We start from the raw sequence: 13,642 nt of genomic DNA, 5'->3' as shown, positions 1-13,642 counted from the left end.
AATCATGGTTGTCCAAAAACCTTTGATGTTAATGAAAAAAATGTACTTTCGAAGGAAATGGTAACTTAAAATTGGTCTGTAGTTTGAGGCAACAATTGGGTCAAGGTTTCCTCATTTCATGAGAGACTGAACAGCCAGAGGCGATTGGCCCATAGGGGGCGCCACAGTCTCAGATGTGGATGTGGCGGTGGGAAAGCCAAACATGTATGATTGCTAGTTGCTAGGGAAAAAATTCATATCTGCCCAACTACCATTGTTGGAGCGCTGGAAATTTCACCCGTTACAGAAAATGTGAAGGAGTGATATGGTGATAAAACTGAAGTGGAAACTGGAAAGCTTTTCCAGTGCAGTTTTGTAAAATACTCAAATTTCGATACGGCGGAAAAATCACCAAAAACGTTCTATCAAAAGGCGTGTGTTTATTTAAAGTTGACGTGTTTCCTTTAGGGAAATTTTATTTCACAATTACAATTTGTGCAATTTTAGTCAATGGAAATGCAGATAATGGCTAGAGAAAAAAACTATCTTGTTTTAGATTTGTGAAGTATAAAAACTGAAAGTTGCTTTTCTAAGTTTGGATTTGATTCTGGGGAATCAGAGTAGACCAGAACCAGAAGACCCGAATGTTGCTTCATTATCTTTGGGATCAGTCTATGAAGGTCATTTTCAAGTGATAAATAGGTGGGACTTCTGTTCAATCTTTTTAAATGACCCTTTGGCTGTTCCCTAATGAAAAATTATTAGAGCGTGGCGACTTAAACGCGATTTAAAAACAAATGAAAGTGTAGTTCAAACATCTGGCAAGTTTCTTTTTATGTTTCTGTCATCTGCAGCAAATCCCATTATCTCTCCCTTTCTTCTCTGACTTGCTAGGGGTTTTTACTTTTTCAAGGCTGGGTAGATTTTTATGTTTGTGTCAAAACTTGGTGGAAAAATCCCGTGCGAGCCCACACTAATTGGAGTTTATGTGTAATTCAATACACGCAAACGTAAACTTCCCAGAAAGTTCAGAAGCAGCCCTCTTCTTGTTGTCACATCAGAGGAGCGAAGTGACTAAGAGAGCGGGGGAAAGAACCCTCGAAAGACAGGCTGATCACACCAAGATCCTCTTGGATTTCTACCAACATGAAAAGTGGCACACTAACCAAGATTTCCTGAAGAAAAGGAACTCGGCAAGCTAAGAAAGTTTGGTGGGTGAATTTCAAAGTAATGTTCAACGCAGCAGATTCTCGGCAAATGACTCACACACAGCGTTAGTTTTTTCAAGGCACTGCCACCCAACCAACACCAGCAGCATAATAACTCAACACTGGAAGAGCCTCCATCAAGGTAGCCACAAAGCTAGCAGCATTTTTTAGCAAGGCCAGCTTTAAAAAGGCTGAACACACTTAAGAATTAACTACCTAAATATTTTCCACATTGCGAAACCCAATTAAGAGATTACGAGACATTTCTAAACTTTTGAAGCAATGGCTTAATTTCCTTGGGTTAGCATTGCAGCCTAGCTAGCTGTTACCTGATCATTTCAGAAGACTCTTACAGCTAACGACACGTCAACATTTAACAAGCATGGACAATATGGTGTTCTTCGCTGCTGCTTGCGTAAAGTTGTTAGCAAAAGTTGCAACTCTTCAGCCATTTTCGGCTTCCTTTTAAAAGGTTCTGCAAGTTATCTTTATCCTTATTTTATCTTCAGGACGCATGCCTGCATTTCATCCAAAAAAATAATAATACATGGAACAAATGGACTTAAACTAGATTTTTCAGCCTCAACAAAAACTGATTTATAGACATGATTGTGGATATTTTTCAGCTTCAAAGTTTTGCTCATCCGTTTTTAACTATTTTACCACCAGCAACAGCACAGCAAAAAACCACAGAAGAAGACACAAATAGAAAATATCCCAAAAATGTTTTCAATGTAAAGTCTAGCTAAGGAAACTTAAGTTACAAACTTTGTCCTATTTTTGGATAATGTCAACCCAAGGACTTTTTAACAATGATTTATTGTGATACTGACACATTTTCATGAGTTAAGGGTGGCCTGAAGCTGTTTGAGAAGTTGTTAGCACGTCCAAATCCGTGGCTTAAGCATGTTATTAAATTTTGTCTATTGATCTTCGTCCAGATTATTGTGGGAATAGCATAGCAATTAGTTTGCTAGAGAGAGATTAAATCATAAATCTTCATAAATGGCTTTCTTACACCCTTTGCGATCTTTGAATCAGTGTAACTAACTTCATTTGTACTTCTAGCCAAACTTAATTTTAGCATTAACGGCTAATATTCAAGCAAATTTATATGCACAGCCAAATTTAGAGAAAAAAAAATGTTTTAATGTTTTTTAATCACAGTTCAGTGTCTGTTTCACTGGCTCAATAACAACTAATTATGGAACTAAGTGACGATAATAACTGCTAGCATTTGTTTGCAACTTGGAATGATACTTGCTCAACAAACATCCATAAAGCCCTGCAAGCACAGCATGCTTCCTCCTCCATCCAGACTTCCTAGCAACGGCATTCTTAGGACACTCGCGCGCGCGCGCGCACAAACACAAACGGGTTCATTTCTAACTTTTGGGCTCACTGAAATGTCAGCCTGCGAGACGCCGGCTCCAATCAGACAGACAAACGATTCGACAGATGGAGAGCTGACGATTAAGGCTCATCTCCTTCTGTTTTCCTCCCAGAGATCTTTTAGGAAACTTCCTCCTAGCAGATTGTTTTTACATTGTAAATGGAGCAGGAACAGCCTGAGGGCCATGTCCATCTCTGCTAAGTGGTCAAGTTATACAACAGGGCGTCTTTTAAACAAAACTAACTGACATGAAACAATAGTTTGTCTCCATAACACAAAAAATCCACAGAAATTATAGCAAATGAATATGAACGGTTGGAGATTTTGATTTGGCTAGCTACTGGGTTGCTTGTTTTTTTTTTTTTAAACAGTTGTTAAACTGCTATCCAGTCATGCTGGTGATTTTGCTCCATTTCATGCCCAATCTTTTCAGGTGCAGTAATTGTGGGATATTTCGTACAAACCATGCGTCAACTTGGGACTACTTTGACAACCGACAACAAAACTTAATTTTCCATATCCTACTCATGTCCTCTGTAAGAAAATGTGGTTTTATGATACCAATAAATAACATTTATAGGCAGGTGGTCAGTAGGAATCTCATAGCTTCCTTAAGGGGAAACTAGACGATTGCTTTTAGTTATGCTTATTTGCAAAATTAATCTGTATCCTCTTCCAGGCATGTTTATCGCAGCTTCAGTTGTTTTAAACTACAATTAGCAAAAGTATATGGGGAGATCAGCATAAACCCTGTTTTAGTTGAATGGTTTGTTCTTTTGTCTTGGTCATTTTGAAGTTTGGCTAAAAGAATTGGTTTCCGCTGTAATGTCAAATCTATCCTGCAAGGAAATTTCACAGATTACTGTGAACTTTAAAAGTTCTGACATAACTCCAAACAAATTGTAAATCAAAAAAGGTGAAGCACAAGGAACTAAACAAGCAAAATCAGCAATGTAAGTTTTAAAAAATATCAATGAACTGGTTACATTCATGAGAAAATTTGAAACTTTGTACGTGATGCGTTAAAAAAAAAAAAGTAAAATGGAAAAGATCATGAAAACCAGAAATAACGGCTGAGTTTGGAGAGAGTCTCTCATTAGACGTCATGCATTTGCACCATTTAATTCCAATCTCTCAAGCAGAATAAGCACATGCAGGTCTGTATCAAACCACAGCAGGATTCCTGTTGGTGCTTTGTGGTTTATGGTTTGTGTAATGTGTCCACATAGATTTGTTCCTGCTGCCCCCAAAAGAGCGTTATAGGAAATGAGTCAAGTGTTGTCCTGTAAAAACATCTGTGTGACTTGGCTCCTCACGCCAAACATTCAGTATTGCAAGTCGGCTTTTTTTTCCCTGGCAAAAACAGAGAGATGTATCCTTGTTTTAGAGGAAATGGGTGGTTAACCAAAATATTTCCTGATGCTACTATCTATGGCAAATCAGGGTGTTTATATCTTGGTCGGTTTTTGTCTGTTAGATAATAAAAACATCACTCTTGATCATCCATGTCTGCCAAATATCACATAACATCTGACAAATAGCGACATGTTCCTCTCAGGAAAAGCTTCAAAACCATTAAAATATTTGTTTTTCAAAATCTCCAGCGTTATATTACAGGCTCAGTGTAGAATGGTCAGTTTTGATTATTCTAAATCTTTTGGATTTTGAATAAGCGATAATCAAATGTGATGCGTATTCTGTGAAATGTACTCTAATTAGGGAAAATAACATTTTATGGATTCAGAGAAAAATAATCAGCTGTCCTGGAAGCTGTGAGCGCCCCGTTGACGGTTATTCCAAAGTATCTAACGCTAACGCGTTATTCATACTGAAGAGTTTGTTTTCTATTTGACAGATCAAAAATAAAATTAACCTCCCAAGTTTTAAAAATGGCTACTGTTTCCAACGAATCCTCCACCAGCTTCTATTGGGAATGACACTTTCGCTCTGACTCATTGGTGAATTGGGTTCTTAGAGCTAGCTAGCTAGTCAGCTAGCCCTAGCTAGTCAGCTTGCTAGCTTTTGTGGAAAAATGCCGAACACTTTATCACTCCACTCCATTTGTGAACATGTTTTTTCATTGTCTGAAAACATAAACTGGAAATAAATACACTATTATGTGCTAACTGTAGCTAGCGCCACAACATTTGATTCAAAACCAGATAAAACTGGCAAAAATGAGCCCAACTATGATCCATTTCCTCAAACACACAATTGCAAACATATAAAAACATAATATTCTTTGCTCTAATGTTAGTTCCTGAGCAGTTCACAATATTTTTTTTAATCAGTATTAGTTTGTGCACTTTGAAGCACAGAAATATCTGCACATGTTCAGAGTTCAAACTAATAACTCATGACTGAACACTCAAGTCAAACCTCTGTCAAAAACAATGAGCTACAGCCATGCTCCATCAAGATGAGTCATCTTTGGACTTGGACCATTATTGTTCTTTATGTGAAAGCAGATGTGAGAAGAGCAAAACCAGGAAAATAAAAGTACAAATACAGCAGTTATTTGGTGAAAGGGTGGAAGCAACATTAACTTTCAGCTCAAACTCAATGACACAAATCATTTCTTTGATTTCTCTTAAAAACAGTTTAAAGTTTGCATACATAATCTCGGAGGACTAGCCTGATGCAAAATTCGGATAAGCCAAATTTACTACCAATGTAGTTTTTTTTTTGTTTTGATCTGATCAAAGTTTGTAAAAGAAAGAGATTTTTTTTTTTAAAAGGAAAAACTGGTTTCTTTTCACAAAGAAGCCAAGATGCACTCATGTTTCAAATTTCATTAAAGCGGTAACTTTGAAACTGCAACCAACAGAAACGACAGGCAGAAGAGCAGAAGTAAAAGTGAGCCTGAAGGGGAAATTAAAAAAAAAAAGTTAACAGATCAGCAGTGATCAGCACCAACTGGAAGAAATTACTTCAGCTTCCATGTAAATGTGAAATTGTATCACACAACAGGTTATGTTTAATGCAGCTGCAGAGTGAGACATGGCAGAGTGCCTGTTTCACACAGGGCCACAGTGAACACAAAAGGCAGGTAGAGGGCATGCAGCAACAGCAGCACGGTAAAATATAGACATGCTGCATTAATAAGCTCTGTTTCATTAAAGGTAATAATAGAGCATAGAGTTGGGTAATAAATTATGATGTGGAAACAATGAAAACCTCCGTGTGCTCATTCAACGACCAGGCATGCAGGGAGACCGGCTGTCTGACTCATTCACATACATGCACAGAGACTCGCCTGATTTAAGGTTTGATCAACGAAAATGCTGGTTCAGGATCTGCTGTCATGGTGACAAACAATCAGCATATTCATGAAAATACAGGTGTTTCTCTTTAGTGCATATTTGCATAATAGCATTAAGTAGAAATAGAGGAAGAGGAAGTTTTGGTTTATTTTTGAGCCGATGGGTTGTGGGTATTTCAAACTACAACTTCATCAACTTCCTGCAACGTTCCATGAACGGAGTGGAGGGCTGTACTTGGACATTCTGACTCCAAAAAACCGCCCCAACAATTCCTGATTTTAAGAAAAGAAAAAAACTTACAAGACACGTGAAAAATCTGTTTTAAAATGTTTCATTTCCATCGGATCTATCCTCTCATTCTTTCACAGGTATAAAACAAGCATAAACTCCAGATCAACGGGACATTCTTCACGTTTATTTGAACCACAGGATAATCCTGCTGTCACATTCCTTTAAACAATCTCAGGTTCAAGTGCAAACAAACCGGGATAAAGGAGAAATATTTGGGAGAGGTTTCTTGCCAACTTGTCCCGGATTTTGTAAGAAAAGAGTAGGAGCCGTTTGCCGGGATGTTTTATTATTGACCATGCATCAGTTCATGCACGCCTTGGGGACGTTTCACATTGGAAATTGATGATTTTAGGACATTTTCGATAATACACTCATTTTGTGCTTCCAGGGAATGAGCCTAGGTGGCTCCAATAAATCATATCCACCAGTAGGTGTTATTTTAGTTTGACCGGGGGACACAATTCATCATTGTTAGGTTTCAACCCTCCCAAATGGGGATCAGAACCGCAGTTAGTAAAACTCGAGGAAGATGTAAAGCGTTATTAATATTTATCTCCATAATTCATCAAAACCCCTTACTACTAAGAGAAATGACCAGCAGTACTTGGCCTATACGTACAAGGGTTCAAAAGAGGAGAAGGAAGGAATCGAATATTAACGTTTTGGGTAGAAAATGGGAGTATGAACCGTTGAGAGGACAAACTGATCTGGAGTCTTTCAAACGCAAGAAAGCAGCAAGTTTGAAAAGATTGATTTAAGACTTTTTAAGACCCTTATGTAAGGAATATAAGACCTACAGTATATCTCCACAAAAATGTACAAACGCAATTCAGCCAACCGGTGATAAATTTGCACTTACCCATGATAGCCACTGATATTTGCAAATATTAGCAAAAAAGCTTGCCAATGAACTACTAACTAGCTGCTAATATACCCTCGCTAGATACCAAAGGTAGCTTGGTTAGCAAGCTACCCTTGCTAGCAACCATACAAACGGTTGCTAATATACCCTCGCAGCATAACAAGGGTACGTAGTGGAGATGTCTGAATGCAACTCAAACTTTAGTCTGAAAGAAAAGTCCCACGAGAAAAAAAAATACTTAACTATGAGATTAAACAGTTCTGTAAAATTACAATTTAAGACCTGTGATTCACATCAACTTACTTTTTAAAATGAATTTAAGGTCTTATTTTAGATAAATGAATTTAAGACTTTTTAAGGATGCCTGCAAAGATTTTAACCTGACGCACACATGGCAAAAACAGATATTTATCCTTCCAAAACACAAATCCTCTCTTTGCTACCTTCACCAATCACAAAAGCATGGTCAGCTAAAATGGAAATAGCTTTGGAAACTAGAGAGACTTCAGCAAAAAGCACAACAACTCCATGTGTTTGCAAACACACACACACACACACCATTATTCACAGCTTGATCAAACCATAGAGGGTTGTTGCCGCCAAATAGAAGGAGGCATGGACACACACACCCACACACACACCGAACCCGTCAGGGAGTCCCGATTATGTGTTCAGCGTCAGAACTGTGTGTTCCGCAGCTCTCCACCGTCTAAAGCTCAGTGTCCTCTCCACAACACGGTGCCAGTAAATAGTTCTGTGAAGCCTTTTCTCTGCTCCCCGCCTCAGATCAGCACCCACTCTGGACGACGTTACTCCACAAGTCTTCCCCCTGGAAATCTGAAAACCTTAATTTTGGCAGCTGGCGCTCCAGCTGGGGGATGCTCCTGCTGAGCGCCAAGAACATGCAAACGTCCACTTACAGAGAAGTTTAGGATCATTAGCTGTAGATCCAAACCGTTTCTCCAAACTGGCTTTAATGCTTGTTCTCTTACTGTACTTCACTATTTGTTCTTTTATTACAGCAGATAGTGTGGAATTATTACTGTTCTGATATTCCAAGCTGTGGATTTTCTGATGTGTCCAACTACAATACATTGATTTCTATGTGTTTTTGTTTTAGCTGATGTGGCCTTATTCTGTATTAATACACTGTAGACTAAATAAAATTTCATTTAAAACATTTTAGCAAAACTGCAACAAAAATGGATTTATATTTGGCAGAAAATTAAGGTAAGTTATGAATCTATGTATTCATTTATGAAATCTGTCATTTGCCACCAGACAAATTTGTGAAATGTTGAATGAAACCCATCATAAACATTTGTAAAAACAGCACAAGTCACAACTATGTCACTTTTTTGTCAAATTGTTCACATTTTACATATTTTAGATGTCTGTTTTTGTTATTTTTGCGCTGCTTCCTTCCTTGGTCATTGTGAAAGAGCTCTTGATTTCAATGTGTTTTCATCTAGTTAAAACAAGTTTTATAAAAACAACAAAAAAAAATAAAGTAAAAAGTAAAACTAATGAGATTCATATGGAAAGCAAGCAGAACACTCATTGAAAAAAGGAAAAAATCCTGACACCTAGTGGCACAAATGGCAAACTGCACTCAATTTCACATATTTTACACATTTCTGTGGTTTTTGAAATGGTCTTCATTTTCAGCAAACATTTCCGTTGAGTTCAGGGTTTTGTACAGGTGAGAGCAGATTTTAAAAATAAAAACAAATAAAAACTAGTAAAAAAAACAAAAACAAACTAAAAGCTATGGCTTATTTTCTAATAAATTATTTTCTTTACATCCTGACAGCGTTTTGTAACATGACTTTAAATTAGGAGGAGAAGATCACCTTGTTTTTGACTTGTTACGCATCCAAATTCTAATAAAAATAGAATAGAGGCACTTTAGTGCCTCACTACAGTAAAATGTGTTGTTCCCGTGAGCGAGTGAAATATCCTCCGCCAGACGTGGTGTGCTTTCTGTCCGACACCTGGAAGTGATTGCCTCCACCATTACAGAATGCCTTGGCTGACGTATCGCTGTCGACAGCCAACCCTTTGTGCTCAGAGGGAGAAAAACTCACCAATGTAACCATTATATGTTGCACAGAGGCGTCACATGATGCATCTGTTAGGTCAGAACAACCATCATTCACTCCGGTGAAACTCTATAATTGTTGGACATTGTTTTTTGCGTTAGACAGGGATTGTTTAGCATTAAAAAGTAGTCAGCTGGAGTCTGTTGGACTTGTAGACGACAGGTCCAGCAGAGGACCCGTCGTCTGTCGTCATTTGACCTTATAAACAGCCTCAAGTTGCAGTTTCTACTCATGTTCATGTTTGTAATTTTTAGGACAGAAAAAGCTGATATTTTCCTGAGATGCACGCTGTTAGGCACCAGGCTGGTGGGTTCTTTTCAGATCATCCACCAGAGGGCGCCTGATGACAGCTGGTTCTTGGAGGGCGTGCCGGCAGGTCCTAACCAGACGCACCTGTGGGGAATTGCCATCTCCTGGTGGAGTATATGAGCAGCTGACTGCCAGCAAATCTTCGCCAGAGTGTTTGCCTGAACTGGTACACTGAGCCCCTCAAGAATTGGTTCGCTGAGCACACTTGTTGATATTCGAGTTGTTTGGAGATCTAATACTCCCTTTGTGATCCATTTTCCAGGAAGCCTTCAGGAGAACTCGAGTCATCCCTTTTTGGAAGAAAACCTCCAGAGGCGCTGTGAAAGTTCTAACTGGGAGCCCGAGCCTCACCTTCACCTTCCCAGTTACTTACCGGTGCGGTTCTCAGTTGGCAGTCAGCTCCATTACTTCTCCGTGCGGTCTAAGCACAACCTGTCCACCCTCCGACTCTCTGCCCAGCTGTCGCCTTGGGACATACCCACCTCCTGGCGCCTGGCCTTCCTCCTCCTCTGTTCGGACCCCGACTCCCACAATGAGCGGCTGAACCCGGAACCCTTTATTGATGCCAAGTCCAACTACCCGTTCTGAGTTTTTTTGTGAATAAGGAAAATAAATCCTTTTGAACTTTTACACCAGTCTCTCTGTGAGTGTTTCTGCATGTGGGCAAAGAACGTTAAACCCAACATGACACACGCCAAACTAGCAGTCACCATGAAGATGGCATCTAGCGGTTGTCATGGGGACTAGATGACTTGAATATGTTGCACTTTGCAGAGACAGACAGCCATTGATTGATAATTCTAAAATCGTGGAGAAATATATTTTTAAAAATGCTTCAGGTTTATTGGTGTTAAAGGGATTGTTTTGTTGGGGTACCAACAATAGCACCATATGTAATTTTGTTTTTAAAATAAAAAGCAATTTCTTCATATGTTCACCCCCAATGACTTCAAAATGAAGGATTTTTACAAATTTATGTGAAATAATGCTACTACCAAATGAGCCAAAAAACTATTTTTGCTAGACGATAAACTGTCCCAGAAGTTGTTTCACGCAATATTACGGTAATGGTATAATAATGCGAGAACACATTCTCAAAAATGTATAAACTCTAAATTCCAATGAACATTTGTCACTGGAGCTGGAAGCCATTTTAAATGTCCAAAATATATAAAACAATAGAAACAACAAATAAAATTAATCATTATGTCTTGGCAAGATAAAAAAGTTGAGACTAATATACCAGACTGAAGATTTTTGTAATCCAGATTTTGATAGAAAATGGAAATTACTGAGCTCATTTTAATTGATCATGCAATTAATTGACTTATTGCGACAGTCCTGTTACCAAATAATATGAATAATATTGCATGTTTCTTAATGTAAAAGGCAATTTCATTTCCAGAGTGGAACCAGCCACTCTGCGCTCGTGTTGTCCAACATTGCAGATTTCCCGGCAACAATGAAACTCCCTCAGATCGTGAGACACACTGCCTACATCCTGTGTGTCAACATGCTGCTGCCGTCATGCAGTCTGAATATCTGAGACATCATCAGACTCTCTTCTCTGTGATTGGGATCAGCTCTATAGGCGACGGTTTAAACACCGTCCCCTGATCCGTGCCCTCAGATTAAACAGGAGATCTTCAACGTGAGAACAGCGGGAAGCCAACCCACACGGGCAGAAAGCTTGCTGTGTTCACACAAAACCGCAACAAAGAGTCTGTTCCCGCGCTCTGGCTTCACGGTTTGTAAGTCCTGAGGCGTTTTGTTATTTTTCACAGAGGAGAGTTTTGGAAACAAAAAATCCTCTCCCTGTGCTACTAAGATAAAGCCCAAGACAAACGTTAAAAAATGGACAGGAAGTAGACAGAATATTGGACATCAGTCTGTAAATGAAACCATCCTGTTCACCAATCAGCAACAACAAGGTGAACTGACTTTCTTCGAGCTCCGTCTTTGGCAACCAGAAGCTCATTTAGCTGCGACACGCTCCATGTCTTACTCCACGTCGCTCCATGGTCCATTTCCACTGACCATAAAATTGCGCAAATTGAAATTACGAAAACAAATCAGCTTGATGCAAACACACAAATTTTCACAACACCTCCAATCTCACGCTAAAAAGTTTTTGCACCGTATTTATGTGGGGTTTTTTGGGTTGTATCAAAATCTTTTGAATTCTGTAAAAACACGGTCTTCAAATCCCGCAATCACGTGATCAACGAGCAGACGTTGCTACTTGCAAAAAAGGTGAAGAAGTTGACAGGAAGTAGTAGGGGGATGACGGAGCGGGATTTTAAATTCACGACAGGACAAAAACATTTTTACATTCTCAACAGGCGTATCAATAACGTATTAGATTCCAAACACCAAAGAAATGCGAGAATTTGCCAAAATCTTGAATCGTAAGCCCTACAAAATTTTACATTCACGTGTTGAATCCATAGCTCTTGGTAAAATCGCCGACTACTCGCAAGTTTAAGGGGCTTATCGCTTCAGTGTTTTTTCAACATAAGCAAAATATCGACAAAGTTTTTTATTTTTTTACGGTGTTCCTGTCTCTTGCAGACAGCGTTGCTGTTTTCATTTTAAATTAACTCTTCAAACACATTTTCACACAGTTTGAAGTGGCGGTCTATGGTTTTTAAGCCACACCCACAATGAAACTATCTTAAATTAATGCTATTTTAACCGTTTTAAGCCTAATGTTGTCTAAACATCCTAGCAGATAGTGAGACTCGAGAATGTAAAAAAAAAAAAAAAAGGGAAACATGCCTTTAATGACTGGTTGACATGACTAAGTAAAAAATGTCATTATTTTATACATCGGAAACATGGCAAAGCGTTTGTTCCACACCAACTTGGGGAGATGAAAGTGTCTCACTATGAGATTATCTTTAAAGAATTCATTTGTTTGTAGTATCATATTTATTGAAAATGGTCTCAAAACATCGATATTATCATTTCTCGCAATAATTTCGAATTTATGATCAAGAAAAAAATGTGCTTGTTTTGTTGAACCAACATCCGTCCATTAGGTTTATTGATTATCAGAAGCTTCTACTATGTGCATGAATGTAAATGATGAATCTGGGACTTTTTTGTTACGAGTTTGTGTAAGAGAAAGAGAAAGGACCAAACTGTGAACCATGACAGGAAGCTGGTTTTCTTCTCCTCGACTTTTTGACCTTCAGCCGTGACTCGCGTTCATTTTGCAGAGAACAACAGCACTTTGTCTCACATGTATAAACACGCAGACGAACACGAGCGCAGCCGACCCCCGATCTCCGTCTGAGGGTCATTATTCACTACGTTCACCTCAGCGACGACATTTTCTGCGTCAGAATTTAATCATAAAAACCCACAAATGAGCTTCTAAAGCTTCATTTGCATATATATTTGTGATATTTGCAACATTTTGAGGTTCTTACAGAACTTTTTCTGCATGTCTGGATGCTGATTTAAGAAATCTTGACAATATTGTGGGGAAAAATAAATAACTCTTTTTGTTTTTAATAAACACTGAGCACTATAATAAGAGCATTTTATCATAAGGAAGCAAATCAATATAGGCTTCATCTGAATAGAATAAAAGAATCATGGAACGTTGTTTTGCTATCAAAAAATTACCTTGTATATCAATATCATACTGAATTCCAACTATTTTTTTCTGAACTTGCTAATCAAATCACTTCTGGCAACTCTGCGAAGTTAAGACTTGAAAAACTGAGAGTGGACTCTGAAAATGAAAGTCTTTCTTTGTGCTCTGCGGATGGAGGGAACTTGGTCAGAAAGCCTCTGAATCATCGCCTGTAGGAAGAGAGCGATGGTGGGGGAGGATGAGGAGAAGAGGAGAGATTCTGACACTGGAAACATATTGAGGTACATGGCCTGGATTCACGATAAATTTTTTAAAAAAATTAAAAACAAACTTGTGTGGGATTATAAAACTTGAGCCGGGAAGTTGAGTCGTCAAAAGTTAGAGATTCGTGATTAAAGAAAATAAGGAAAAATCGAATGAATATCGGTTTAATTTAAAGTTTTCATTTGAGCTTCTTTTGTTTCCAAAGTTTTCAGAGTTGGAGGAAAGACATTTGAGTATTTAGGATGACGTACCCGTGAGAACGAGGAGAGGGAGGAAGGATTCGCTCTTGTTGCCTCAACAAACACTTTAGACCCATTAGCTACTCGAAAATAAAAGCGTAAAATAAAAGCTTAATTACATAGAAACT

The 13,642-nt window shown here is 38.5% G+C and overlaps 1 protein-coding gene across 1 annotated transcript in view; it reads right to left on the bottom strand.

The window, feature by feature from the left end:
- nhsl2 (NHS-like 2) overlaps positions 1-13,642 on the bottom strand; it is a 128,988-nt gene that overhangs the window by 108,564 nt on the left and 6,782 nt on the right. The window lies entirely within an intron of this gene.

The sequence above is a fragment of the Xiphophorus couchianus genome, chromosome 14 (genome assembly GCF_001444195.1).
Source record: "Xiphophorus couchianus chromosome 14, X_couchianus-1.0, whole genome shotgun sequence".
Classification (NCBI taxonomy): Eukaryota; Metazoa; Chordata; class Actinopteri; order Cyprinodontiformes; family Poeciliidae; genus Xiphophorus; species Xiphophorus couchianus.
The sequence above is the reverse complement of the archived record's forward strand: the minus strand, read 5'-3'. Positions and strand labels throughout refer to the sequence as shown.